Source organism: Hermetia illucens, chromosome 1 (assembly GCF_905115235.1).
Source record: "Hermetia illucens chromosome 1, iHerIll2.2.curated.20191125, whole genome shotgun sequence".
Classification (NCBI taxonomy): Eukaryota; Metazoa; Arthropoda; class Insecta; order Diptera; family Stratiomyidae; genus Hermetia; species Hermetia illucens.
Window position 1 is genome coordinate 107,905,468 of NC_051849.1, and position 27,073 is coordinate 107,932,540.

At 42.8% G+C, this 27,073-nt stretch overlaps 1 pseudogene; it reads left to right on the top strand.

The window, feature by feature from the left end:
- The window catches only part of LOC119646561, a 94,325-nt pseudogene that overhangs the window by 13,470 nt on the left and 53,782 nt on the right, over positions 1–27,073 (top strand).

Here is a 27,073-nt window from a genome sequence, read left to right on the forward strand (position 1 = left end):
CTGGTAACTGCCAGTCAGTAGAGCTGCTGAAATATCTGAAGAATGAGACTCACGACTGGAAGTAGAACGAATCAGAGCCTCCACGTTGAGAGCTATAGAAACACAAACAAGAACAAGACCCAAGTCAAAAATATGACGGGATTAGAGCTTCTACTTCAAGAGCTTCTGAAACATCAGAAAAGTGACGCGTATGATTTGACTACATGCGAATTTGCGCTTCACTTAAAGGGCTGCCGAAACATTTCAACAACATGGTGTACGGATTACACTTCTTCACAGTGGAAGTATCAAATTCCTGGTGTGACGACGTGAAGTTGAGTACTTACATGCAGACTCGGACAAGATTTAGAATCGTTCTAAATAAAGCAATATTGACAGCAGTGTTGACAGGTTCTTGCACACCTCTGTGCTAGCCAGGTTCGGGAATGTGCGGGGCGGGGTCCTTGAGAACTTCGATCCCTCACGTGTCATGTCTATAAAATCAACGTGTCTACTCTGATGCTGTGGGTCCGCACCGGATCTAAAATGAACGGAACCAACAAGGGAATTCACGACCGCCTAACGAAATAAACCAGCGGGGGTAGTTGAGGAAAGAAACTTTCCAGTCTTGTAGATTACTCACTGAGGAAACTATCCCCACACGTGGCAGTTAGGTATAAAATGCAAATCCATTTAATGAGAAGATGGAGAAATTTGAAGTCTGGTACTGATAACCGGCGGAAGTCGTCTGACTTGGTAACTGGGTTGGACTCCCGTAATGGGTAGCACGGCGTCGGAACCGCTAGCCGTGGGGCGGTTCGACGTCTTGGTGCCACGACGGCCGGGAGCATTGCTCCGCATACTGCAGCTATTTCGCCAGAATCTGTGGCGACCACTTCAGCAGGTTTGCGTAGACAGTGGATGAAGTGGACTGAAGAAATGAACCTCTTCATCATCCGCTCCTACTACGAAATAACGGCGGGGCGGGTACAACATCTTACCGCCCCTTGTTGCACCAGAGATTCGTCGAGCGTTTCCCGCAATTCGCGCACGTGACTGTGCAGCGAGTCGCAGACCAGTACCGCTTTATTACTCGCAGCGACACAATCTCGGCCACCATCAGGGAGCGTGTTCGACTTGAAGTCATCGGGGAAACTGGTGACCGAGAGTCGATGGGGCCAGAGGCGGCGGCATCAACAACACCACGCCGCACTGCAGGCGACAGGTTCAGTACTCGCCGAAGCACCCTTCTTTACCATCCCGCTGAGGTTTCCGCTGAGGTTCGGGACGAATTCCAAAGAGCGTATATAGAATTCACGGAAATGGATCCTTTGCATAGACCAGGTATTCCCAGGCTCTCTGTATCTCCAGCAATTCTGGGAATTCTACCTCAATTAAATAATTAGATTGCATTTCGACTGTGTGCTGATATGTCGCTGGTGCAACTACAATCACTTGTGTATTGTGGTGCAGTTACGGCTGCCAGATTGCACGGCCAAAAGATTTGCTTTCGTGTCATTGGTTTGTGTGACCGGAGAGAAGGAGAATTCGTCTGGAATGTCAGCGAGACTCACCTATGCAAGACATTGCAAGACTGATCCTGATCTGCACTGGCAATACCAGCAGACGGATGAGAAATAAAGTGCAGAGTATTAACAGAAACTATGCCATCCTTAGCGAAACACCTGTAGTTGAAATTCTTGGCAGACTAAAGCAGAAACTTTTTGTCATATGCAGTCAGGTTAGGAAGATATGGTGCCAGTTACTCCAGACGTATCCAGAATGTAACAGCTCGAAGAACTGGAGGGGCCCAGGTCTGGATCGGGTGCAGAATTTCTGGTATAAGAAATTTACCAGCGCGTTGGCACACAACATAAATCAAGTCATGAGTCGGTCATCCTCACTGCGGGGATAACTTAGTTTATCCCTAAGAAGGACATGGTGCATGACCCCGTAGACGCAAGACCGATTACTTGCTTACCAACTCTCTACAAATACATAACGTCCATTATTAGGGTCAATGTGCAACTCGAGACCAACAATATTCTATTCGAGGAGCAGAAGGGTTGCCGCGTTGGGTTAAGGGCTTCCAAAGAGCAACTCATTATCGAGTCGGTAGTTAAAGCAACTAGAGGCCAAGGAGACCTCTTTAGTTGTTATATCGAGGCTTTCGAGAGCGTCCGTCATACCTGGTTAAGTTTTTGGCAACAGTCATGAAATGGTGGCACAACACCAAATAGTGCGTATCTAAGGGTGTTAATACCTCATCCGTATACGGAGGGGCATCTTCCAAGGGGATTCGTTGATTTTCTATGGCACTGAACCCCCTTTCATGGCTACTGAATGATGCTAGAGGGCATGGTTTTGCAATTAAATATGGCCTACGTGTTAAGTGCGAACTGACTGACTGTATGCTGGTACTGTCGGTCATCGTAGAAGTCTGTTGTGAATAGTAAACTAGTTCAGCCGTGATATTCGGATGGAGTTTGGATTAGACAAATGTTGAATCCAAGTTATCCGCAAAGGTCATCACGAGCCGCATGCCGAATATAGCATTGGTGACCTCCATATCGAAGCTATGAATGAGGCAGACTTCTACAAGTACCTAGGAATTCTGCAAGGAACCCATGCTCGAGTTGGTGATCTGAGGGATGCTCTGCTGTCCGAATTCCTGCGAGCGCGTAGAACTGGTACTGAAATCGCAACTCGCGGGGAAGAATAAAATAAGCGCGTTCAATGTATTCGCTATCCCTTAACTGGTTTATGCATTCGGAATATTGCCGTGGACGAAGACCGATCTGGAAAAAGTTCAACGGCGTATAGGGATAACTATGTCCAAATTCCGAATGCATCATCCAAAGTCTGCCGTGGAGCGGATGAACCTGTCTTGTGACGTTGGAGGTAAGGGCGTGATTGACGTGGCGGCACAACATCATCGCCAAGTCGACTCGCTGCGGCTGTCTGTATGGCAGACTATGGACTGACCCCACTTAACTTGAAGGATCGATCTTTCAATCCTCTGAGTTGGGGTGAAGTCGGACCAAGAGTGGAATCGATGAATGGAAGTCGAAGGCAATGCCCGGTAAGCACGTGAATTGCCTTTGGCAGTCATTTGTCGATTTACATTTGTCGAACAGATGCCTGTGTTCTGTGGAGCTCTTTGCTGAAACGGAGGATTGATGTGTGCCATTCAGGACGGCGTGGTCGCCACTCGAGCTTATAAACAAGTCGGAATACCGGAAGCTCTCGCTTCGAGTATAAAGGTTTTGTGTTCATCTTATCTAAGAAATTTCAACGCACATTTTTCCGTCCGTATATAGCTACAAATTCAACATATTCCTTCATATTTTTCCAAACTACGAGACATACGTACATATTACAGCCATAGATATCACACTCACCCTAAACAAACAAACTGCCTATTTCCGAATACTGTACACATATAAGCACGTATATAAATTGATCGTACCCATATTTCCCATTTACTTCTTATATCTATCTGAATTAGGCACTACCCGCAAAGTCCATTAGCACGCATATACTATATACCTACATACACACATGTCTCGTTGGAATAATTGATATTTATATACAAATGATTAAAAAACTAGAACAAAATAATTCTTTTTCACGCAATTCATACTAACTTACTTCGTTGTGGTATTGACGAATTGATATGTGATGATGACGTCATGCAGGTTGTAGAGTGCACGAAATTCACAAAAAATTGTAAAGTTTCACCCCCTATAACTTTGTTAATAATAGTTGGATTTTTTTCAAATTAGACCAAATTGTGCACCATGTTCTTCATTACACTTGCTAAATTTTCTTCTTCTGCGATGAACATAAGGGGGGTGCCGGGTAAATTTCTAAAATGTGGAAATATATTAGTATTAACTTTATTTGTACAGATATCGGAACCGGATATATTTTGAGGCCTAGATTTCATAGAGATGCACTATTGTTATTTTTTTCGGATTTTTCGGTTGGATAGGTTCTGAGAACGAGACCTGTTACACTTATTGATGGTCATATTTTGAGCTCTCACTCCCCTATGTTTCACCCAATATCAAATATTGAACCAGTTTCGAAAAGTACTTATTGAGACCTTTCATTTGATACCCCACATGGCTACATTCTGTGAAAAAAAATGTTGTAGCCTCCTTTCACTTGTATGGGGAGCCCCCCCCCCCCCCCCCCCCCCGCCCCCCTTAAACTTAACACAAAATGGCGCCAGTTACTGCATGTAAAGGGAACGGCAGATCACATACTCTTACCAATTTTCGTTTCGTTTCCGAATAAATCGGGTGTGATAGACAGACAGACAGACGGACAGACAGAAGGCAGACAGACAGACAGACGGACAGACAGAAGGCAGACAGACAGACAGACGGACAGACAGACATCGAATCGATTCTAATAAGGTTTTGTTTCACACAAAACCTGAAAAAAATCATCATGAAAGAACTGGTGGACATTAAAACCTTGCATACAAGCATGGGCTGATCACGGGCACATGTCCGGTTTACCGATATGAGCCGGAAGCAGTACTTGATAGTTTCACTCACGCATGCATTGGGACCGGCAAGTTCTAACTGATCGCCATACTCCACATAACAAGCCTGACGTATATTATTGATGTTGCTATTCCCCCCATAACAGCAACATTGAATGGAAATACGTGGAGAAGAAGGTGGCCCGGGAAATCAAAGAAATGTGGCATCTCGAGCCGGTGGCTGTAGTTCCTATAATATTTTCAGCTACAGGTAATGTACCTAAATCCCTCACGGCTTCCCTTGATGTCCTGGGACTTTAGAACAGTCTAGTTCCAACCATGCGGAAGTACATCATTTTGCATACGGGCGCGACGTTGAGGATCGTCCGATCTCAAATACTTTGCATTTCGTGCTAGTATTAGGTAAAGTCCGACATTTGCCAAGATTGTTGCTCCGAAAAAAAAAAGAATAGGAATAATACAAAAAATTTAACAGAAAACATATATACGTTGTCACTACGAGCTCGTGATGTGTATGTGCCGTTGGTTTCCAAGGAGAAAATTATATATATTTCCAAAATACAAAACAAAATATATAGAAATATAACCTGGCGTACCAGGTTTATCCTCACCTGAGTTGCAAACGCAGAGCTGCATGCGACCAGGCGCGTGTCATGGGTTGCGGATAATGACATGACCCACCGGGTCAGCTACGAATATCGCAAGTTAATCTTGTAAATAAGTAGCCGCGGACAAGCAGAACGTTTCCCTTTGTGTTCGTCCTCCCTTACCGATTCTTCCCGTTCAGGGGGAGTAAACCTCCATAACAAATCCGTAATCCGGGGTGAAGGGATCGACGCGCCTATCGAATGAATTGCAGTGACGTTACACTGTATTTCAGCGGCTCCCCTCCAAATACCTTCCCTACCTTTGGAGGTAACCATGGGGCATTGCAACATTGGGGCTCTGTTGCAGGGCTGACTGGTTCCCCATTACTCGTGGGAATAAAATTGGGGACTTTGGTTTAAATTCTTTAAATGGGACCCCAGGGACACGAAGACAGTACCCAACACGGTTAAGGGTCGTTCAACAACATCAGAGCGGCTCTTCGCCCTTGGATGTTTTGGCGGTTATGCCGTCAACCACCAGGGACGGGAGACCTAGGCGTCGTATGGTTTGGACGAACCAACTCAACGAATTTATCGTCCGCGCCTATTACCGTGTCACGGATTTGGAACGGAATCCATCAGGGTACAGACATCGACTACATGACGCGTTCATAACCCGATTTCCGGAGCTAAGTCATGTTCCGGAACAGAACGTCGTCAACCAGTACCGAGTGATCGTGAATAACAACCGAGTTGCCTTACCAACTAGGCAACAAATCTTCCAAGAGGTTTCACTTGAGCTCGGGCTGGAGTCATCAAATTACCGGACTAGTCAAAGGAGTAACACAAGTACTCCACCTGTAAGGCACTCCATGAATCCAGTAGTCAGGAGAAGCTTAGTAACTGGGGATGTCGACCCAATTTATAATGAGGCTTTGACCGCATTCCAGGTCGCATTCACAGAGTATGCTGAGATTCTCCCAGACGCTAGGCCAACGATCCCAAAACTGAAGTTTACTTCGGCAACTACTAACATCATTGCTGCCGTTGACAGAATTTTGGCTGATCGTTTGGCTAGCGAGATTACTGCTACAGAGGTTCACAGCCTGATCTACGTTGCAGCTGCCACGGTTATTCGTCTCCATAACCAACATCTTAGAGCGAATAACAGAGGTATGCGCAGAAGGACTTTACCGTTCTGGGTGTTTCGACTCAACAAAAGAGTCGAAAAGTTGAGAAAGGAGATTGGTCGTGTGACGCAAGCACTCCTTGGAAATCCATCACCAAGAGTGCACAGATGCGTTGCGAACATCATTGGAAACTACCATCTGTCCAATGATATGCCAATCGAAGAAATCCTCGAGGTGCTGAAACAGAAACTTGCGGTATGCTCCAATCGCATCCGTAGGTATCAGAAAAGCTTTCAGCGAAGGACAGACAACACCTTGTTCTTCCAGAACCAACGAGGATTCCACAAAATCTCATCAAGTCAGGTAGGGAAAGTAACCTCAATCTGGATCAGGCAGAAGACTTCTGGAGAAGTGTTTGGAGCGAATCCAGTCGTTGCAATTTAGAAGCAGCGTGGCTCCCACACCTTATGCGTTCATGCGAGGCCCTCCCCGAAATGACCATGCCTGACGTAACTGAAGTCGACGTTAAAGCAGTCCTTGACAAGGCAGGTAACTGGAAGGCGCCAGGAGTTGACAAGATTCACAACTTCTGGCTGAAGCGGTTCAAGAGCACTCACAGGATATTGGCAAATCAATTTAATCAGATGATTGCCGATCCTGATTTAGTTCCACCATTTTTCACCAAGGGGATAACTTTCCTCATCCCCAAGGAACAGGGTGTCTCTTGCCCTTCAAAATGTCGACCAATTACTTGTCTTCCTACCATCTACAAGGTCTTCACTTCAGTTCTGTGCGCGAACATCTCAAAACATCTTGATGTTCATAAATTGATAGCTGAGGAGCAAAAAGGATGCGCAAAAGGCTCCCGAGGCTGCAAAGAACAGCTTATAATCGATACGGTAGCTGTAAAGCAGGCTGTCCACCAAAAACGAAACATCTCGACAGCCTACATCGATTATAAATCAGCCTTTGACTCCATATCACATTCGTGGTTACTACAAGTGTTACGCTTGTATAAAATCAACCCGAATGTTGTTCTTCTACTGAGAACAGTAATGAAGAATTGGAGCACGAAGCTATCGGTATCTTCGCAAACATCAGGAGAGATACCAATCAGGCGTGGCATTTTCCAAGGCGACTCTCTAAGCCCACTGTGGTTTTGTTTGGCTTTGAATCCGCTATCCCATCTTTTGCATGAAAGCAAATACGGGTTCCAAGTCAAGCATGGCATATTGTCGAAATGTACATTGAGCCATTTAATGTACATTGACGACAGCAAATTGTATGCCAAAGACGAGAACCAACTTCGCTCCTTGCTAGATATCACCATCCAGTTCAGCAGGGATATCGGCATGCAGTTGGGTTTGGAGAAATGTCGCATAAAAACAATTGTTCGAGGAAAACACACCGACAACGAAGGATACAGCCAAAATAACATCCGAATTGAGGGCATGGATTCGGACGACGTCTACAAATACCTCGGCATATTGCAAGCAACAACACCCGCTGTGGCAATAATTATATCTAAGTTGCTGGGGGAATTTGAACGGCGTCTGGATCTTGTCCTTAAAACTGAGCTGTACGGGAAAAATAAAATCATGGCAATCAACACCTTTGCCATTCCCGTCCTTCTATACACTTTCGGTGTGATACAGTGGAGTAATACTGATTACTGAATCTGTCAATAGACGGGTAAGGGTAGTTCTTGCAAACAACAACATGCACAATAGAGCTGCCGAAAAATTGAAGATCACTATCCCACGTCATCAGGGAGGAAGGGGGGTACTTGATTTAAAAACGATGCACTACAATCAAGTGCATTCTCTTCGTGAGTTTTTCTACGAGAAACAATCCTCTAGCCAAATACATCAGGCTACCGTCATGGCAGATAATAAATTATCTCCTTTGAACTTGAGAAGCAGAGAATGGGATCCCATGTCGAATGTTACTTCAGTCCAACAGAAGATCGACATGTGGAAAGAAAAACCCATTCACGGAGGTCATATAAAAAATTTGTTGTTGTCAGGCATTGACATCAAAGCCTCCAACAAATGGTTGACAAATGGTGTACTTTTCTATGAGACCGAAGCATTCCTAACTTCAATTCAGGATGCTTCGCTCCCAACAAAAAATTATAAACGGTACATTCTTCACGACTCCTCAATCACCAACTCCAGTTGTAGGTTATGCAACTGTGAAGAGGAGACCATCCAGCACATAACATCTGCGTGCAGGATGTTGAGCGGTACCGAGTACACCAATCGTCATAACTCCGTCTGCAAGATTCTCCATCAAAACCTTGCGTTGAAGTATAACTTAGTGGTAACCTACCATCCTTACTACAAGTATACTCCGCAGAGAATCTTGGAAAATGATCGGGTCAAACTACTGTGGGACCACACTATTGCCACCGACCACAGTGTTAATCATAACAGACCCGATCTAGGAAGAACGAGCGTGCTTTATAATCGATGTAGCCGTACCGTTGGACCGGAACACTGTTGAAAAACAGCACGAAAAAATCCGGAACTACGGCCCCTTGGCAGATGATATGAAGCAGACTTGGAGAATACAAAAGATCGAAGTAGTCCCAGTAATAATTTCAGCGACGGGATTAGTCCCGCAGAACTTACATAAAGCGCTGGAAACGCTCGATCTTAGGGCTGGACTATACATGGAGATGCAAAAAGCGGTTATCCTTGCAACCTGTGCTATAGTCCGAAGAGTCCTGTCCGGTAACAATCTGACCTAATGGGTTTCAGTCTTGATCCGCACTGTCTTCAATATAAGATCCATGTCTCTGTAGTGTAGGACCTCCGCGTCATTGGCTGAAGTGTTTGCGACAATCGGGATGTAGCAATACATTTTCGCATGGTCGCACACACTTTGCGTTAAAACGCATCATCGCTGTGATGCGGGCCTTTGGATGTTGCCTTCAGCCCATCCTTAGGTTGGTCGCCCCTCGGTCCGGTTGGGCGGGAAGAGGGTCCGTGGGCTTTTTGAAATATAATAAAATTATGAACCTAACGTTAAAATATTCCAGGATACTTTTTGATTAATCGCGAAATTTTTCCAACGAGAAACTGAAGAATTTTTCAGTAGTTTCCTTTTTCCAAGTAAAAAAAGAACGGTTGTTCCTCGCAGGTAACAAAAATGAAGTTTTCTTTTGGTTGTTTTCTTTCCTGGGTCCTCCCAGTGCCGTACACACGAACGGGGAAATGCCTGGCAGACATTCCGACCAGAAATTTTCGGAAGTTACAAATGCGATATTCTCTGTATGCCGTACGTTTAATGGAGGAGGTGTCCCTGCAGCTCCTCGAAACTAAAACTTCCCACAAATCACTAGAAGATTTTTTCAGCGAGAAACCGATGAAATTCACGACGTTAGCAGAATCAAAGCAAGCTCTTCTTTGACAAACGTTTTGTCGTTTGTTAATTACGTCATCAAAGCAGACTATATTTTCTTTCGCTTTTTGTCCTGCCGCCTCATGACTACTTGTAAATTTCCCAAAACTTAATTAACGACTTTTTAGAACATATCTTTATAAATATACAGTTGAAACAATTGGCCGTCGTCACATAATCGAAAACTATCCACTGATAACTCAAAAAACAAATTCCCCGACTTTACGAGTGCGCCTCCACGACATCCACATCCTCACTCGCCAACTTCCTTTCCTACTGTTCTTTTTCGCCCTTTATAGCCGAGAGGGATTCTCTATCTTCTCGAAGGCGGACCGCGGACTATATAAAAAGAACTTTTATAACTTGACGACTCCTTCTCGAACGAAATCGCAAAGAAGGACTCCGATTGAACTTCGAGGGTTTATGTTGCAGCAACATACGCATGCGCCTCAGATCCGGCAAATCATTCGTTTCTGTCAAGATCAATTCGCTCAAATGCATTCAATGATGTGTAATCTGCTGCGAAAGTTAAGGTAATTGCACATTATTGAATGCATTAATTGAGCAAATCAATTCAGAAAAAGGCGAATGAGATTTCGCTCCCGTCGGTAAGCCGCGGCCACTACAGGGCAACTGGGTTTCCGGGACCCGCTGGAGGAAAGACAGTTGAAGAGCAGTGAGACAATCACTGCGGGTGAACTCAGCTGCTTACGGGCAGTGATTGTCTCACTGCGTTCTTTACGAGGAAAGGCAGCCAAAGATCTAGACAGTGACGTTACGACCATCCATGACCTTCGCTTTTACGAACTTCTGATCCAGGTTCGCATTATACCGCTTTGCTGCACTACTTAACTTAAAGAGGCGTTTCTACACGATATCTCTGACCTGAAATTCACGGCTCGGGATCTCAAGCTGTAACTCCTCTCCTGTGTCGCTCTTGTTTGGAGGATGCGCATCTGAACCTCTGTTCTCAGAATCCTGAGGTTGGGAGTTTTTGACGTCTTGCACGTTTTATAATTGCGGGTATGGTCCTTGAGTTGTGAATCCATTTTAGGACAATAAAACCACAACCACAGTCTATTCAAGGTTTTATAAACTCAGTCGTCAGTTCCTCCGGAATTAGAAGCTTCCAAGCCTTTTGCTCTTGCAGCTCATCTCCTAAAGCATGATTGGTTCGCTTGTAAACCAATCCATTGCACAGCTGTTCTTCCTAATACACTCAATCAATCACAAATTGTCCGCAGACCGAAAGTGTCGTGAATCAAAATCCACTTTGGCGTTGTTCCCACTTCTCTCCAAGGCATCTACCTCCGCTAGTAAATATATTCGAGAAAGACAATTCGGAACCAGATGTTGCGATTCCTTCCTGTGTCTGATGATGAACGGGAATCCTTAAAGCTTCAATGCCCATCTGACCATTCTAATGTCGGACTGGTTAATCAGCCATTTAAACGAAACGTGGTCAGTTACCACTTGTGCCTTCAATATACGTTCGGAATTTGCGCACTTTCTCCACCACTGCTGAGGCTGAGTAAGCTTCTTCGACATATACGCTATAGTAACTTCATCTCACTTCTCTGTCTTCTGCATCAGCACCACTCCTATGCCATGTTGACTTGCGTCACAATGTATGGCAAAAGTTTTGGAGAAGTCAGAGCTATGCAGAAATGGCATCCTCAGAACAGCAGAACTGACTCGTCTCGTAAAGAGAGCGACTTCATTTAAGAGCAGCAAATGCTGATCTAAGGTCTCTGTGGTGAGCAGTAAGTCATCGAAATATACAAAGGCTTGATGGCGCAAGTGGGCAGGGATGATTTTGCCCATCAGTGGCTACATGGTTTGAGGTGCATTGCAGAGCCTAAACGGCACTGGTCACGAACTGATAGAGTGGTCGCCCTGGAACGGTGAAGGTATTCTTATCCTTGGACGCCTCATCCAGAGGAATTTGCCTGAACGCATCCTTCAGATCGAGACTCGTGACGAATCTAGCCTTTCGGTAGGCGATTGAAAATCCCCTCGATGATGAAAGATAAGCCTCCTCCGTACCTACTTTGCGCGTATCAAGGCAAAGTGGCACTTTTCCAGGTATAATCACAATGGTGACTGGCGAAGACCAGGCGCTTTGCGATTCCTCGATGATTCCCAAAGCCAGCATCCGATCAATTTCTTGGTAGAGCTTTTCGATCGCGGGAGAGACTGAGAAGTGTTTCTGTTTTATGGGTTCATATTCCCGACATCGATGACATGTGTCGTTAGACTTGTACGTTCTAAGCCATCCGACTAGAAAGACGAAAAGCTGCCATTGACAGCCTCGAGCCAAATTTTCGAATCGCTTTAACAAGTAAAGCGGACCGGGAGTGCACCAGTGTTGAGATGCCAATTGAGGTCTGCGGCTCCCTTCCCCAGGGGAACGAGTTTCCAGTTTTTTGGCAGCGCGCAGCGCGGGCACTGCGGCTTCATGAAGTTTGGTGTTCCACAGTCATAGCAAAAACGACGTAGCCCCCCCTCGCAATCTTGAATGATCTCGGGTCTCAGGTTGCAACGCAGAGTTTCCAACAGTTCCGCCTCCTTAGACGGTTGCTGGAGTCTGGACAGGAAACGTCGAATGCCTTTGTAATGTCAGGCAAACGATCCTGAAATTGATTCCGGAGAGTGTCCCGCAGATCCGGCCACTGAGCGACTGGGTTGCCTTGTCGATACTCCCAGTAGCAGTCCGTCGCTTCGCCAGTAAGTAGTATGTTGGCGTTTTCCAACAACAGAGAAAAAATTAAATGCATAGTCGAATGAGGAAGGAAGGATTCTACCCTAAAAGGAATTTATTTATTGGTAGTTCAGTCATATTTTAGGCCCCAAGAGTTCAAGATTTGATATATTTTGTCCGGAGACATCAGGCCACGCATAGGTCCCGACGAACTGGCTGGAAGAGTTGATGGAGGTTATGGCGACGGAAACAAAACAGGCCTGGGGGTCAATCAATCTTCGTAGGGTTTTTAAACATGGAAGTTCGCTGTTCTTCATCCAACACCTCCTTGACAAACAGGCTCAGCCTAGACGTCAACCTGGTTTCTAGATACGGCACCGACGGCTGATTCCGGCGCCACATAATAAGGTCCTCTAACATGGACCGTCGTGCTAGAACTTCCTGATTGGGTGTGGTCTGACGGCGGATAGGAGGAGTCTTCGAACGTGACCGAAGTACATAAATAAACTTGAGGACTCCTCCCTAACTAAATTGCCAACTTCATTAATCACAACTCTTCAAAACTCTTGGATGACCAAAATGCCATCCCAACCTCAGCTTTTGGGTTACACATATGTGCAGAAAAGCCTCCGCACAAAGAACATATTAAGGAAGAAACAACAATCGAGTTGCTACCCGTTGCAGAGAACTGGATAATAAAATAAGCAAAAGGGATTGCGATCATCTTCTTCGTTTGGAATCAGAGAGCAAAGTAAGAATGAATCATTGTGGGCGGAACGGCACAGCTTGTAGCCGGCTACCTTCGTATTCCATTAAGCATTCATCTCACCCGTTACTTCGTCCCTAGAAAGAAAAAAGAATGTTTAGTTTTCTCCAAATTCTGAAACGAACTGATAGCTGTTTCACATAAAGATAGGGAAGGACACTCCTCAGAAGCTCGGGTGGCAATACCTTCCAGCAGCCGCAAAAGCCCAGACATTCAGAGACTTCTAGGAATGCAATGACCTACGAGACGTTAAATCTCAAAGACAAACATAACAAACGACTAGCTCTTGCGGTATTCTACGAAGGCAAGAAACTCTACGTTACAAGGTGGGAAAGTAAATTGAGGCTTAGAAACACTTGCGGCCGGGAAAAAGGCAAGTGTATGTGGAGCCTAGCCGGGAACAATGTTGAGAATCTAGTGATTCTCTATCCGACACCATCAAACGAAGTTGTGAGTCGGAATAGGCTATCTTCTACTGATTCAGAAAACCTGTAAATAAGAAATATTTGGTCTGAATCCAGGAAATGTTGGGCTCCACGTTGGGCGCCATTTGTAATGAAGCTAATAGGATGATCAAATGACCATCCTGAGTGGCCTAAGAGGGAAGAGCTATCCCAAAGATTTAAAAAATTGGCGAAATTGACCATCAAAGTGCTTTCCCCCTGCACCGTTATTAGGGTAAAAGAGAGCGTTGTTAAAATCGGTTCACTGTCTATCATATGTTTGTCCATTTGCCTATCTCTTGAACGTAGTTTTCTCGGAAATCGCTTCACTTCTTGAGGTGAAATTTGGTGAACGTATATAGACTATGAAATCTTATGCATACCTTGCACTCTATTATTATTATTTTGTATGCAGCGGTATCTTCATACAAACGAAGGGAGAGCACAAAATTTATGTGTACCGAATATAATCGTGTGGGGTATGAAAAGAAAGATTTCGAACATTTCTTTACGAAGTAAGTTTTCCATTTGACATCAGTAGCAAAGTAAGTAAAGGGCCCAAAAGTACAAACTTGTAAAAGCGAGAGAAGAGAAAGAGATTCTCATACTCAACCGAAAAACCGAAGATACTTGGAACTGCTCCAAACATCGGCAATGATTGTGGAAGTGGAGGATGAGCAAATGCTTCTGTGGAAATCTGCTCGAAATATTCTCGCCAACTATCCGCCGCGGCTCGACGGTTGGTAAGCAAAGTAATGTTCTTGTCATTAACGCAACAGTAGTGTCCATTTCGGCTTTTAGCAAGTCGATATAGCTATCACTTGTCATCCCGAGTGTCCAATTTATCGTGAAGATTTTTGTTATGGTCCGCTCGGGTGACAGCGATCGCTTCCCTTACTTCCCGCTTGGCATTCTTATTAATTTGTCAATTGGCGAGCGTTTTATCGTCGAGAAACTTGTGATAGAGGCTTTCTTTTCACGGACCTTCATTTCAGCATTATCATTCCGAAGCCAAGTATCTCGGTTGATGTGCCGCTTAACTGGCTTTGTGACCCCGAGGGTTGCAGAGGCCGCTTTGTGGATCATGTCTTTACCTGGGCTTCCGACCAGCATATTTCGTTAATAGCATGGCGGAGTTTGTGCACAAAAGCATACATATGACATATATAGTATGTATGTTGAATACCGCTTTTACCGTTTAATGTACAGATGTATCTATCTGAACTACCCAAAAGCTTCATTAGTATATATGTACATATAAACACATACGAATATCTGTCTCGAGTAATTTATATTGATATGCAACAAGCTTGGTCCTTTTCAACTTCCCTACTTTAAGTAGTTTTAAACAGTAGGATAAGTTTTTTGCTTGCTCCTCCTCCTGAGGACAATAAATAATTCGAATTTACTGTTTGTTGTCCGTTAAATTAAATAAATAGATTAAATTAAATAAATGATTAAAAACTTAAAACGAAATGTTTCTTTGCGACTTCCGATTCATATGCGTTCACTTTGTTGTGGTATTGACGAATTGAGATGTTATGATGACGTCATACACGTGTTAGAATTCAGCAAATTAAGATAAAATATAAAAGTTTCACCTTCTGTAACTTTGTTAATAATAGTCGGATTTCCTCCAAACTGGCCAGAGTAATGCCTGCCACTGGCTTGAGTTGCATTAATTTTTCGCGAAAAAGATAAGTTATAAGTGTTATGGGAATACAATCCTCCATGGTACTGCCACTGGTACTCCAAGGATACCCCTCTTTATCCTCCTTTGTCCTCTTGTCAATTTCTAATCCAATATCGAAATGGGACACATAAATTTCATAGAAGGGCATCCCTCTGATTTTTTCAGATTTTCTGAAAAGTTTCTGAAAATGAGTTCTGTCTTATTTTAAATTTGCACACATGCGAACACTTTAATGAATCAAAATTAAAAGACGACACTATTCTAAGTGTTTTTCCTTAATTTTTTTTTTCATGAAAAGCCCACCCTCCATTGTTAAACAAGAGAGTTTTTTCCTGAAATTACGTATTGTTGTTTAAGATTTTGTGCCAAACAAAACCTTATTAAAATCCATTCATGACTTGGCTGTGTGCCTGCTCTAAAACGACTACACAGATTCAAACGAAATTTGGTAAATATTTGGGAATTATGAACTCCCAAACAAACAGTGACATTAATTTACGTTGAGTTTAAAAGGAGGCTCCCCATTCATGCAAAGAGGGAATATTAAATTTTTTTCTCACCAAATATTGTCATGTGAGGCATCAAATGAATAGTCTCGATAAGTTCGAAACTGATATTAGTTTTGACATTAATTGCAAACTGCGAGAACAAAGAGTCAAAATGTTTACACTTAAATTGAGACGGGACTCATTTTCGGAATCTACTCAACTCAAAAATTTGAAAAAAAAATCAGGACGATGCGCTGTTATGAAATCTAGGCCTCAAGATCCCATTCCGATATCTGCCTTAACAAACCTACTAACAGTACATTACAAACTTTTTGAAATTGACTGAAAGAACCCCCTTAGTTTGTTCTTAGGTGAGCACCAGCACAGAGGATAGTATAATGCATAATACTGCAAGGTTTCGTGGAAATGTGCCTATTACTATCACAGTTATACCACTTGAAACTTATTAATGCGCGTGACTTTATTGCATCCAAAGCCATGGCGCGGTAGTTAACCTGAAGCGTCCAGCTTTTGGCTTCCCCATTTGTTTAAATGAGTTTGCACAGCACTAAATCGTGCAGTGTGATCTACTCATACTAAAGACACTAATATTATTTGTTTCTTCTCATAAATCTCGTACAATATAGTAAAATCTGAGGATTTACCGGCCAGCATAACTTTGAATACATTCATCCGTGATCATGCAGAACTGTTTGGAACCAAGTTCTATTGCTATGAAGGAGGATGCGGTGCCTGCACCGTCACGGCTCGATTTCGTCATCCTGTCACCTAACCAATATGTTAGTCGAGGAGTATATTCGGTAAGTGCGCAAAATGGAACGTATTGCGGTAGAAAGTCTAATTTGCTTTTTGTTACAGTGTCTTACACTTTTGAACGTGTGCCATGGATGGGAAATTGTCACTATTGAAGGATTAGGTAATCGCCTTGATGGATACCACCCGTTACAAGAACGGTTGGCCCATTTCAACGGCACGCAGTGTGGATATTGCTCTCCAGGATTCATCATGCAAATGTACAGCCTCTTAGAAGGATCTAAAGGAAGAATCACATCAAAGGAGATTGAGAATAGCTTTGGTGGGAACTTGTGTAGATGTACAGGATACCGCCCAATTCTCGACACTATGAAATCATTTGCGTCGAATTGTGAATATGATTTTGTTGATGTCGACATTGAAGATTTAAAAATTTGCCCTAAAGTTGGTAAAGTTTGTGATCGTAAATGCAAAATTCCGAAAATGGTCAAGTTTAACGGGGATCGCACTTGGTATCACCCGCATAGCTTGCCAGAGGTCTTCGATATTTTGGATAACATTCAAGACCGTCACTACATGCTTGTCGCTGGGAATACTGCCCAAGGCGTATACCGCAGTTCAGGTGTTGAAGTTTACATCGACGTGAATAATGTGACTGAGCTACGCAGTTATGATGTTGGTGACGTAGTGGAATTGGGAGGAAACATGCCGCTGACAGAAGTTATGAGGGTGTTAGAAAATGCATCAAAACTGGATGGGTTTGAGTATTTCAGAGGGCTTCTGAAGCATTTGGATTTGGTTGCCAGTGTACAGATTCGGAACGTGAGTATAGTTTCAATGAAAAATAATGCGGTCACTCAAATTTAACCTTTGAAAATGCATGTTAAATATGAATATTTCTCTCTGAATAAGAATAATAGTATTCCTCTGGGTCACTTGAATAGATTTGCTGAAGTTTTCTCCATCAAGATATATTATAGAATACAGTACAATGTAGAGAGAGAAACTGCGGAACCGTGATTGCACTAATTCTCTCCTTACCAGGCCTGACCGGCCCGGAGTTTTTTCGGGGGTCTCGGAATAAAAGTTTTATTAAAAAAGGTTTAGGACCTGTCGAATTTTCATCTCAAAGCTATACACTTTTCGGCCCGGACCCTGTTTTTTCGCATAATTTTCACCCCGGGTTTAGATTTTCTCTCTAGGGCCCCGCTCGTTATTAATTTCTACAGTACCGTATATTAGCTCACCATTTCAATAATCCAGCGCTAATTTGAGAAGGCTATTTTTAAGTATACATATAATTACTTCCAATTTCGATTCAGGCTTAATAAGTTTAAGTAAAGGTAATTTATTTGAAACGAAATAATCCTTGAATTCGGTAAAAATGTGAAACGGAGATCTAAATTCCACACACTGGTTGAGCAAGCAAATACTACAATTCAGTACAAAAGAAATTTAAAGGGATGTTAATCTCCTCAGAGATCATATCATACATCATCGGTATCTGGTCTAGGTCTGGCTTAGAAAAGAAATCCAAAAATCTTAGCTTTGTTTGAGGACCACTAATTCGAATTCTAGTAGCAGCCTGTCGTCTTGATCTATACCATCGCTTCCCTTGAGACAAGGTCTACCACGTTTTCTTTTTCTAATAAAGAGATCATTATCACCGTTATCGGTTCCCAGTCTAGGTGTGGTTTAGTAAAGAAATCCAAACATCCCAGCTTTGTGCAAGGATTACTAATTCGCACCCTTGTAGCAGCCTGTCGTCCTAATCCATGCCATCGCTTCCTTTGCGATAAGGATCTACTACGTTTTCTTTTTCTAAAAAATAACATATATTATCCAGTTAGATAGTCTTAACCTACGCATGTAGCAGTATCGAGCTCTTCATGGCACTTCCACTTTTTATAAAACCGCGGTCCTCTTTGAATAAGTATTGATTTGAAGACGACAATAATTCATTCATATGAGTGGATACGAGGCCTATCTGATACCTCTGTCGCAATTAAGGGGTGTGGGGCTGAGTTGTGCAGCGCAAATTCAGCTTGATCGCACAAGAAGCTCTGCCCATGAAATGTACACAACCACAATCACCATGAAACTCCTGCAAAGGGCCAATGCGAATAACCGGGTCGAAAACATATCTCCTACGAATTCTTCTGGAAAATATACTCTCAGATGGTCATCTCGGCTCTCATGATACCAGATAAACTCTGGTGAGCTTCTTTGCAAGACCAATTTCTGATTAACCCCTTGCAGTCCCGGGCTTGACCGCCCGTGGTCGAATACGAGTGCATGTAGTACGCTTCCAGGTCTTACCAATTTTATTGAAGTACCGACTCCTCTCATGTAAACTTGTATACTGGCTACGCTACCATAGACAGCCCAAGAGCTGCTGAAAAGATACTGAGGCTGATAGTTATATTTCAACAGTTTTGAATTCGTTGCATGGGACAGACAATAACTCGTCGCCAAATATTAGGCATTGATATGTTTCCTCAATCGTTAAGTATAAGTTGATAAATGTTTCGTGTAGTTGGTCGTTTTCATATTCCACCATAGTTGGTTTTCAATTCAGAAATTGCCCAACAGGTATTGTGATTATTAAGTAATTCATGCGATACTTCGCACTTCGGTGCTTCATGTGATGGCTTCTTGGTAAGACTTTCTGTACTAGTGAGATTATTCCCTGTATTTGCAGACTCATGATTTTCAGGCTTTCCCATTTCTATCTATATATTAGGTTGTTGCAAATGAAATGTCGGATTTTTCAATGAAGTGAAGTTAGTTATGATTTCAATGTTTAAAACTGCCGCAAGGTGACTCTGGTGGTATGGGATAATTGAGTATAAATAGTCGTTCGTTCGATCAAGGAGTCATTTCAGTTTCAACCGTCATTGAAGTTCCAAGTAAAACTCAAAGAAAAAAGCATGGAAGGGAGTCAAAAACGTCTACTTTTTCTATATGAATTTAAACTTGGTCACAACGCAGCGGAGGCAACCAGAAACATTTGCAGAGCATTTGGAGCTGACGCAGCAAACGAACGAACGACACAGCGGTGGTTCGAAAAATTCCGATCAGGCGACATGACCCTCCAAAGTGAACCTCGTGGACACCCAGGACCATCGATCGACAACGACGAGTTGCGTTTGATAGTGGAATCTGATCTCCGATCATCGATTCGTGACATTGCAGAGAAAATAGGCGTACACTATTCGACAGTATCTCGGCACTTACAACAGCTTGGAAAGGTGAAGAAGCTTGATAAGTGGGTTCCGCATAAACTCAACGAGCAAAACATGGCGCTGCGAATGGAAATATCCAGTTCTCTACTCAACCGCAACAGGAACAATCTCTTTTTGCGCAGAATAGTGACATGCGATGAAAAGTGGATATTGTACGACAACCGTCGCAGATCAGCGCAATGGCTAGATGCCGATCAGCCTCCACAACACATGCCAAAACCGAGCCTTCACCCGAAGAAGGTAATGGTAACTGTTTGGTGGTCTGCATCTGGAATTATTCATTATTCGTTTTTGGAGCGTGGTGAAACAATTAATGCAGAGAAATATTGTGCCCAACTTGATGAAATGCACGAGAAATTACGTGTTCAGCGGCCTAGATTGGTCAACAGAGATGGAGTGATACTGCTCCATGATAATGCCCGACCTCATGTTTCCAGAATGACGCATTGAAGCTGCTGGTTCTTATTTTGACTAATAAAATTAATTTTCATAAAAGTTATAGTTTTTTGAAATTTTACTCAAATATCCGACATTTCATTTGCAACAACCTAATAGCTACTTTTCCGCTCGGTGGAGATCAGAATGGCTTCTCAACATATCCATGTAATTTGCAGTTACTGTAGTCTTCGGTATGAAGCATTTTTCTGTTGAATTACTGGTTGACAATCATCATCATTCCGACTTTTTTGCGATACCCCCCCGGTACCCGTTCATTTCCCTCTTGTATGTATTATGAAAATTTTGCCGTTTCATTGTTGTACTCTTTGGCCTCACCTTGTTGCTGGTAACCTTATTCGAGCCTGGAGGGCCATTCCAATGAGTAGTCTGAATCTAAATGGACCTCCGATAAGTTCTAATACCAATGGTGGCGGTTAACTTGGATTTGGTTTCGCCTTGAAAGCTCAACATTTTTGTATGGAGTCCTTGCCACACTAACTCCGTTCTTTCAGTAACAATTTCGTATAATAATCCTATTTGGATGAACTGTAATCCACTGTCATTGCCACATTTGTAGATGCCGATGTACGGACTGTTCATATTCAGTCCCTCCCTATCTAATTACAATAGTTGGTCGAACTTGCTATTATATTTTGCATGCCACGCTTTAGACAGACGGGTTCCATTGTTTTTAGCAACGTATTATGCAGTGGACGCAAGGTCCAAGAGGAAATTTTCATATTGAGTCCAATCCGAGGTTCCTTCATCGCGTCGTGATTGGTAGTTCTTTTCAGATGGTACCACACTTCTCCGCCATCTAAAAGAACAGTAAACATGCTCTTCTTAATTTCAAGCGCGAGACACTTGTTTTCATTCTTCGTGTGTAGTTTTTCATTAAGAAAGAACTGCAGGATTTGGTAGCAGAGTGGTTGGTGTCGGTTCTCAAACTGTGGGATCCATACTGGGGTATCTATCTGCGATTTTGCCTTCAGACTTTTACTACTCTTGATCGCCGCAAAACATATTGAATGAAAAATTTTAAATAAGGTGTTGTATGTTAGGCGGTTGGGATGCATTATATCGCCGCAAAGTACACTAATGGCATTCGCGTCTTTGGTTGTTAAATAACTCCTTTATGAGAAGAAAATAATGTTATGCATATCATGGTATCGGCGATATCGCCTTTGGCGGCAACATTCATAATTCAGAATATAATAAGGACATTCTTGTAGAAATCTCTTTTCGTACGCACAATAAATACTTTCTTTATGATGATGCAACTGTTACAGAGGGGAGAGCGGGAACTAATGCATGGCTGTGATGGCGGCTTGGTGACATGGTCGGTATTCGACCTTTCCAAGGTCAATCTGACAAGAAAATGCATTCAATAATATGTTATATTCTTTTGTTTCCCCCCAATTTGTATAACCTTTAGTTTCCCCAATTACTCCCCTCAATTGCATAATTCCCATCTTGGTATTTATCCAATCTTTAACATTTAAAATAATTAATTTTCCTTGCTTAAAAAAAAATCTAATGACTGAGTGGTTTTCCCTACCCCTAAAAATCCATTTTCATTTGAACATGTCCAAATTTGGTTTATTAACAATTTTCCAATGGTGTAAGCGAAAATTGACGGGGCAACTCGTTCGTTGACCCTTCTGTTCGTACAGGAGTAGGCAAGGAGAATTAACGGGATCGGGACTGTTGCGGTAGCTGATCAGTTGGACGCAGCACGGCTGTTGTGTGCTTTAATTCTCGTTTCATTTTTATGGTTTTGTATAAACCAAAATTTTATTAAAATCGATTCAATGTCTGCCTGCTTGTCACATACACATTTCTCTAAAACAGCTAAACCGATCCGAACGAAATTTGGTGAACATATTGGGACTATGAAATCCCACGAATACAACGAGTGATATAAATTTACATGGAGTCTGAGGGCGGCATGCAAAGGGGGGATGAAAAAAAATTTTTTCACCGGATATAGTCATATATCATATAGGTCTCCGTTAGTACTTTCCGAAACTGATACTAGATTTGAAGTGAATTGTAAAGTCCGCGAGTAAGGAGTTAAAATGTGCACACATTCATAAACTGAGACAGGACTTATTTTCCGAAACTAACCAACCCACAAATTTGAAAACAAATCACGGTGGTGCGTTTAATAATAATCGTTGGCGTAACAATCCAATTGGATCAAGGCCTTGAAATGTGTTAGAGCCCTTCATTCAAACTGTATATGGGATTATAGTACCCTTAGGAGGCAATGTGGTCGGCATTGCACTCGCCCGGGATTATTACCCGGATTTGACTCAGGTACTCATTCACAGCTGAGTGGACTGGTATCCAACGTCAAATCATGATACAAATCCCACTGCCACCAGTAAGATTCGAGCCGCGTCATTCTGTACAACAGCCTTGTGCTCTAACTATTGAGCTATCTGGATACTTATTACTGGACCATAAGCCATGCAAATATGATGCTGACGTTATAATTAACGAGAATAATTGACATTCGAGTGAAATATTAAAATCCCATTCATGAAGAATCCTTTATGACTGATTTATTGACACCAGAAGATACTCTTTTCACGGATGTGCCAATCTTTTCCTCTGTACATTCTTCCGGTAAAACATCATTTCGCCTCTTTCTCCATCCACTATATCGAGTGTTTAAGCTGTAACAGTATCCTATGCAATATATCCAATATAATAACAGAAACATGCACCGCCATATAATGTCGTTTCGTCGTGTAGGTGGTAAGACCTCGTTAAGCCGATGGCTGGGTGTTTCTTGCTTTTGCTATTGGATAACAATTGCTCCCATTTTCATCAAATACCGTTAACGTGTTTTAGGTTTTCAAACCATGATCTCCTCTATACCTAGAACATCCGTCGTCTTAGTCCAGCAGACCAGCCAAACACCACATCACATTCTAGCTCTGGGCGCTTTCACAGTACAGCAAATATTCCCTAGGATATGTATAGTGCAAATAGCCGATCCGATCTAGTTAAACTTATGAACTGAAGGCCCTTTTGTTATACGTCATCCTGAGCCGGAGTTTTGGTGCTTTCTCGCGGTAGGAGTTGCAGTCATATTTAGCAGTATTTGTAACCATTTCGTGGAGGCATCTGACTCGGTAAATTGATTTAGCCGTCTAGCTCTATGAAACTTTACTCATCAAAAGTTTTACGGACTAGCCTTGACGTTCTTCTTGTTTTTGACGGTTTCAGTTTCCTAAACCTGCTCTGCCCAAGGTCATTATTAACGTGCCAGGATGTACCAGGAACAACTACAGCGCCGACTTCTTTCCAAAAGGTGCTTAGACCACCTTGCCTGGCCAGTACTATGTCTAATTGCAGAAAAAGCAATGAACTTTGCACCCTTGCGTTAGTCCCTCTACTACCTAACTCGAGTACGAGTTCGTCGCTGACTCCTCCCCTGAAAGACGCTTACGCCATCTTACACCAAGTGCGTAAAAGTAATAGGTTTCACACCCTTGCGTTAGCCTCTCTACTCCGCTAGTTGATGACCTAACCGTTAAAACTACCGGCAATCATCTTTAGATTTTCCTCCTTTTGTCGAGAACAAGGTTGTCTACCACGTCCTCAAATTCAGGCAACACAGTTTAGTTTCGACCACAAAGTCCCTGACCTACTGACGTAAGATATATTGTATAACTTGGCGACCGTCAAGCATGATCAATTCTGTGTATGTGCTCGTGAAGTGTGCAAACATAAGGCATTTGACGCATCTTTTCGATAGTCTCTGTTATACCTTCTGAGTATTCTTCTGTGTGCCCATCCAGTTCGAACTTCTTCAGTTGCTGTTGGTAGCATTGTGGCCTTCTGCATTCGGTTATCTCAGAATTAGGATGAATTCTTCTTCATGTATCCCTGCTGGCTAGAAATTTGGTCGAAAGATTGGAACTGTGAAGTACCAAGCATGTACTGAATCGCATCGCTCTAAGTTGGGCTTAGGATTAGGACTTCATACATGCGAAAACGGGTTATACATTATTTTTCACAGAATGTAGCCATACACATTCATGGAAGAATTAAATGAAAGATATCGATTAGTACTTTCTGAAAAAGTTTTTATTTTTGTATTTGGCTGAAAACTGGGTAGGGGATGCAGTCGCGAGTCCTGATATGATCATAGCGCGTTACGCCACTGGTTCAGAACAATACCTGCGCCTTCAGTACTACGAGATGCCGTTCATTATCTTTTATAGTCGACTAAAACTCAGAACCATAGAGGGCCACAGAGCGGACGACACTACCGTAAATTTTGAATTTGGAATGTTTGTTACTGCGTATTATACAAACAAGTCGGAATACCGGAAGCTCGCGCTTCGGATATAAAGGTTTTGTGTTCATCTTGTGTAAGAAATTTCAACGCATATTTTTCTATCCGTATTTAGCTACAAATCCAACATAATCCTTCATATTTTGCCAAACTACGAGATATACGTACATATTACAGCCATAGATATCACCCTCACCCTAAACAAACAAACTGCCTATTTCCGAATACTGTACACATATATGCACGTATATAAATTGATCGTACCCATATTTCCGATGTACTTCCTATATCTATTTGAATTAGGCACTACCCGCAAAGTTCATTAGCACGCATATATTATATACCTACATGCACACATGTCTGGCTGGCAAATAACTAAAAAAACTAAAACAAAATAAGAACTCATTTCTTTGTGGTATTGACGAATTGATATGTGATGATGACGTCATGCAGGTTGTAGAGTGCACGAAATTCAGAAAAAAATTGTAAAGTTTCACCTCCTATAACTTTGTTAATAATAATTGGATTTTGTTCAAACTTGACCAAATTGTGCATTATGTTCTTCATTACACGCATGCCGAATTTTGTACTTCTGGGATGAACATAAGGGGGGTGTCGGGTAAATTTCTAAAATGTTTAAATATACTATTATTAACTTTATTTGTGCAGATGTCGGAACCGGATATATTTTGAGGCCTAGATTTCGTAGAGATGCGCCACTGTGATTTTTTTCAGATTTTTCGGTTGGATAGGTTCTGAGAACGAGACATGTTATACTTTTTGTGGGTCATATTTTGAGCGCTCACTCCTCCATGTTTCACCCAATATCAAATATTGCACCAGTTTCGAAAAGTACTAATTCTGTGAAAAAAAAATTTTCACCCTCCATTCACATGTATGGGGAGCCCCCCTTAAACTTAACACAAGATGGCGCCACTTACTGCATGTAAAGGGATCACCAGATTACATACTCTCACCAATTTTTGTGACAATCGGTCCAGCCGTTTCCGAATAAATCGGGTGTGACAGACAGACAGACAGACAGACAGACAGACAGACGGACAGACGCACAGACAGACACCGTCTCGATTGTTATAAGGTTTTGTTTCACACAAAACCTTAAAAACCATTAGTTGTGAAACGCCATTACATCCAGGTTGCGCTAATGCCCCAAGTAATTTCATAATGCAGTTCTTCGTTGGCTGATAGCATTGATCCGATATATTTAATCACTCAGTGATAGGGGCTGATAGTCACTATTGACAAAAATGCTGCTTTATTCAGATTCAATCTGCTCGAAATCAACTTTGCCTTGAGATAATAGGAAAACTTCATCTGCGTAAAGCAGCATGCAGGGCGTTGGACGTTGAATGTACTGTGTCACAGTGTCCATAATAAGAACAAAGAGGAGTGGTGAGAGGGCGCTTCCTTGATAAACACCGACGGAGGCACGAAGCGGTTTTGATACAGCCGCCACATTTCAAACTTTATTTTCCGAATCGTGGTAGAGCAATTGAATCCAGCATACGAGTTCCTCTGATACTAAGTGTTGTTGTAGAGCATGCCAGATGAGTTCGTACGGCACACGGTCAAACGGCTTTCCTAGATCCAGAAATGCAATGTAGAAAGGGTGATGCTTATCATGGTGCGACAAACTACGCTTATATATAGTTGTCATTCATCCTTTCGTGCGATATAGGGAGTCACCCTCTGCTGCGCGTCATTGTTCACAGTTTCCTGAAATGCTCTTGAGCACCCTCACGACTTTTCGAGACGCTCGCACTCCTTCTCTATTGTCTTACGCCAACTGTTTTCAGGGCGGCCAACTCGTCGGCCATCTGGGAAGAGTGGATTCCACTGCTTGGCGTAGCCCACAGTGCAATTGTCGCCCATCCTTAATATGCGATCTATCCACTGCCATTTCCGTCTTCCGATCACATTGCGTATGAGTGCCAAATCTGTGCGCCGACCTAGTTCTCCGTTTGAGACTGTGTCAGGCGAGCGTACTCCGATGATACGACGTAGTCAGGTTTTCACGAAAGCTTGGAGCTTTTGAGTAACAGTGGGGTCACTTTCCATGGGCTACCCCACATAGTCGTACAGAAAGAACACTAGGACAGAACAGTCTCAACTTGATCTTGATATTTAGATAACTGCATTTCGACATTTCAAAATTTTAAACAGGGGAGCGAAAGTGGATCTAGCGTTGCTAGTGCGTCGAGCTACACCCAGTTCGGTGCCACCGCCGCAGAAATCTCGTTTCCTGGATATAATGGATTGACGCCTTTGATGATCTGCCCATTGGTGCAGATAGAGAGATTGCGATGACCCGTCAGACTGGTTGTTTTGGTTTTGTCGATGTTTATCTTCAGTTCAACTCAACTTGCCTCACTTGTAAAACCGTCACCTATAGTAAGGAGCAATAACATCGCTGATAGGACGCAATTCTGGCGGACTTCGCTCTGGACCTTAAAATCCTCCGAGGTTTACCTCGGAGCCGCACGTGATACTTTCTGCCATCATATATTGCTCTGATTATGGCTATTAGTTTCTCCAGAATGACTTTCCTGTGTAGAACACTGCAGATACACTCCCT